Source organism: Aquarana catesbeiana, linkage group LG02 (assembly GCF_042186555.1).
Source record: "Aquarana catesbeiana isolate 2022-GZ linkage group LG02, ASM4218655v1, whole genome shotgun sequence".
NCBI classification, from domain to species: domain Eukaryota; kingdom Metazoa; phylum Chordata; class Amphibia; order Anura; family Ranidae; genus Aquarana; species Aquarana catesbeiana.
Window position 1 is genome coordinate 718790609 of NC_133325.1, and position 4448 is coordinate 718795056.

Here is a 4448-nt window from a genome sequence, read left to right on the forward strand (position 1 = left end):
TCTGTTTTTTTTTTTTTATTTTAACTACAGCCAGTTAGAGGCTAGATATAGTTGTAAACATTTTAGAGCATGTCTGCATTGGATAGCAAAGGAAAAAACGATAGATTACTAGTGGATTTATAGAAGTATAAAACTTTATAATTTTACAGCAGTTGAAATACTGACATCAATATTAAAATAAAAGCAAGTTTCACATCATAACAATCAAAATACAAAAAGACGGAATAAAGAGACCCTGTATGAAAAAACTGGGGGGAATATTCAGCAGATTTAGAACTCTATACAAGTGGCGAAAATGGAAAATTGCACACATAACCCCCTCCCCTAAGTGACTTTTTGTATATAGCATCATTCAATTTTGCAAAAAAATGTTGTTTTTGTAAACAAGTTCTTGCCAAACCAATCCCTTCCTTTTTCTGTTCTGTTTTTTTTTTCTTTTTTAAAGTTTTTATTGTAAGATGCCACACGGTTGAAGCTTATGATGGAGCAAACTTCTTGGCTTGTGCTCTGACTCTTTTTTCATATTCAACTCTGTTTTGGCAGTAAATTGCGTATGCCTCTGCTTGAGCTGGATCTTGTACATTTGGTTCATTTAGAAGTTCTTGTATTCCTAACAAGATCTGTTTAATTGTGATTGTTGGCCTCCAATCCTTATCTTCTTCTAAGATTGACAGACACACTGTGCCTGAAGGATAAACGTGTGGGTGGAATAAAGGAGGCTCAAATTTACATTTCGGAGGCGAGGAGGGATAATCATCCTTAAACAGCATCCGAAGTTTAAATAATCCTCCTTCCCAAGGGGTCCATTTCTTGCCTGGAATGGCACATTCCCAGTTCATCAAGTTCATTGTGCCATCTGGATTTTTTGTTGGAACTGCCACTAAACCAAAAGGATGGTCTTTTCTCCAAGCTTTCCTCTCCTGCGCAAGTTTGCTCAGGGCTATGCCAGACATAATTTGGGTTCCTGATACAGCTTCACCCCCTGACAATCCGGGCTCGGCGGTGCGCTCTGCTCTTTGTCTCAGGACAAAGCCGCTAAAGTTTTCCTCCACTGTGTACTGTTTCTAATACACTTCTGGCAGAGTACTCAATATCTAATACAGTGTGTACAGTTTCTACTACATTTCTGGTGGTGTATTAATATACAGTATCTGACAAAAGTGAGTACACCCCTCACATATTTGTAAATATTTTATTATATCTTTTCATGTGACAACACCGAAGAAATAACACTTTGGGGTTGATTTACTAAAGGCAAATCCACTTTGCACTGCAAGTGCATTGCAAGTGCACTTGGAAGTGCAGTCACTTAAGATCTGAGGGGAAGATCTAAAATGAGGGGAAGCTCTGCTGATTATATCATCCAATCATGTACAAGCAAAAATGCTATTTTTTTATTTTCTTTGCATGTCCCCCTCAGATCTACAGCGACTGCACTTCCAAGTGCACTTGCAGTGCACTTGTAGTGCAAAGTGGATTTGCCTTTAGTAAATAAACCCCTTTGCTTCAATGTAAAGTAGTGAGTGTACAGCTTGTATAACATTGTAAATTGACTGTCCCCTCAACATAACCCAACACACAGCCATTAATGTCTAAACCACTGGCAACAAAAGTGAGTACACCCCTAAGTGAAAATGACCAAATTGGGCCCAATTAGCCATTTTCCCTCCCCGGTGTCATGTGACTCTTTAGTGTTACAAGGTCTCAGGTGTGAATGGGGAGCAGGTGTTTTAAATTTGGTGTTATCGCTCTCACTCTCTCATACTGGTCACTGGAAGCTCAACATGGCACCTCATCAGTGGCGGCCCGTCCATAGGGGGCGCCTGGGCGCCGCCCCCCCCTCCAGGCAGCAAAAAAAACCCCCCAAAAAAACAAAAAAAAAGTAAAAAAAAAAAAAAATTTTTTTTTAATACTGGCCCTTTAAAAAAAAAAAAAAAAGGAAAAAAAAGGTCCTTAAGTGCACTGTGTTCGGACGCCGGATACAGTACGACGCCGGACACAGTGCACTTATAGGAAGCGCCACTGCATTTGCGGGCGTTTAGCCCGCCTTGGGGCGTTTTCTGAAGCGCCGAGTAGCTTCCGCTCGGCCATAGCAATACATACTACAGGCGCCGGGCGGAAGCTACTTGGCACTTCAGATTTGATTGACATCTGCCCTGAGTCAGATGTCACTTCCTGGTTCTCTCTCTCATTGCACCCGAGAGAGGAAACAGGAAGAATGCTGGTGCCAGTGTGAGGAGGAGGACACCGCAGGAGACCCAAGGTAAGTACCGCTGTGTGGAGAATGGGGGGACACCTGCTGTGGGGGGGCTCAGATGGGGGACACCTGCTGTGGGGGGGCTCTGATGGGCGACACCTGCTGTGGGGGGTGCTGATGGGGACACCTGCTGTGGGGGGCTCTGATGGGGGACACCTGCTGTGGGGGGCTCTGATGGGGGACACCTGCTGTGGGGGGGCTCTGATGGGGGGACACCTGCTGTGGGGGGTTCTGATGGGGGACACCTGCTGTGGGAGGCTCTGATGGGGGACACCTGCTGTGGGGGGGCTCTGATGGGGGACAACTGCTGTGGGGGGCTCTGATGGGGGACACCTGCTGTGGGGGGCTCTGATGGGGGACACCTGCTGTGGGGGGGCTCTGATGGGGGACACATGCTGTGGGGGGCTCTGATGGGGACACCTGCTGTGGGGGGGGGCTCTCATGGGGGACACCTGCTGTGGGGGGGCTCTGATGGGGGACACCTGCTGTGGGGGGGCTCTGATGGGGGACACCTGCTGTGGGGGGGCTCTGATGGGGGACACCTGCTGTGGGGGGTTCTGATGGGGACAACTGCTGTGGGGGGACTCTAATGGGGGACACCTGCTGTGGGGGGTTCTGATGGGGACACCTGCTGTGGGGGGGCTCTGATGGGGGACACCTGCTGTGGGGGGTTCTGATGGGGACACCTGCTGTGGGGGGGCTCTGATGGGGACACCTGCTGTGGGGGGGGCTCTGATGGGGGACACCTGCTGTGGGGGGCTCTGATGGGGGACACCTGCTGTGGGGGGCTCTGATGGGGGACACCTGCTGTGGGGGGCTCTGATGGGGGACACCTGCTGTGGGGGGCTCTGATGGGGGACACCTGCTGTGGGGGGGCTCTGATGGGGGACACCTGCTGTGGGGGGCTCTGATGGGGGACACCTGCTGGGGAGGGACTCTGATGGTGGACACCTGCTGTGGGGGGGCTCTGGTGGGGGACACCTGCTGTGGGGGGGCTCTGATGGGGGACACCTGCTGTGGGGGGCTCTGATGGGGGACACCTGCTGTGGGGGGGCGCTGATGGGGGACACCTGCTGTGGGGGGCTCTGATGGGGGACACCTGCTGTGGGGGGGCTCTGATGGGGGACACCTGCTGTGGGGGGCTCTGATGGGGGACACCTGCTGTGGGGGGCTCTGATGGGGACACCTGCTGTGGGGGGCTCTGATGGGGACACCTGCTGTGGAGGGACTCTGATGGGGGACACCTGCTGTGGGGGGGCTCTGATGGGGACACCTGCTGTGGGGGGGCTCTGATGGGGGACACCTGCTGTGGGGGGCTCTGATGGGGGACACCTGCTGTGGGGGGTTCTGATGGGGACACCTGCTGTGGGGGGGCTCTGATGGGGGACACCTGCTGTGGGGGGGCTCTGATGGGGGACACCTGCTGTGGGGGGGACTCTGATGGGGGACACCTGCTGTGGGGGGACTCTGATGGAGACATCCTGCTGTGGGGGGCTCTGATGGGGGACACCTGCTGTTGGGGGCTCTGATATGGACACCTGCTGTGGGGGGACCCTGATGGGGACACCTGCTTTTGGGGGGCTCTGATGGGGGACACCTGCTGTGGGGGGCTCTGATGGGCGACTCCTGTTTTGGGGGGACTCTGATGGGGACACCTGCTGTGGGGGGACTCTGATTGAGACACCTGCTGTGGGGGCCACCTGCAGTGGGGGGCTCTGATGGGGGACACCTGCTGTGGGGGGACTCTGATGGGGGACACCTGCTGTGGGGGGACTCTGATGGGGGACACCTGCTGTGGGGGGCTCTGATGGGGGACACCTGCTGTGGGGGGCTTTGATAGGGGACACCTGCTGTGGGGGGCTTTGATAGGGGACACCTGCTGTGGAGGGCTTTGATAGGGGACACCTGCTGTGGGGGGCTTTGATAGGGGACACCTGCTGTGGGGGGCTCTGGTGGGGGGCTCTGATGGGGGACTCTGATGGGGGACACCTGCTGTGGGGGGACTCTGATGGGGGACACCTGCTGTGGGGGGACTCCGATGGGGACACCTGCTGTGGGGGGACTCTGATGGGGACACCTGCTGTGGGGGGACTCTGATGGGGACACCTGCTGTGGGGGGACGCTGATGGAGACACATGCTGTGGGGGGACACTGATGGCAACTCTGATGTAAGGGGACAGAAGCTGCATTT

General features: G+C 53.9%; 1 pseudogene; it reads right to left on the bottom strand.

The window, feature by feature from the left end:
- Positions 1 to 411: 411 nt before the first annotated feature.
- Positions 412 to 1065, bottom strand: LOC141130087 (SUMO-conjugating enzyme UBC9 pseudogene; annotated as a pseudogene).
- Positions 1066 to 4448: the final 3383 nt, after the last annotated feature.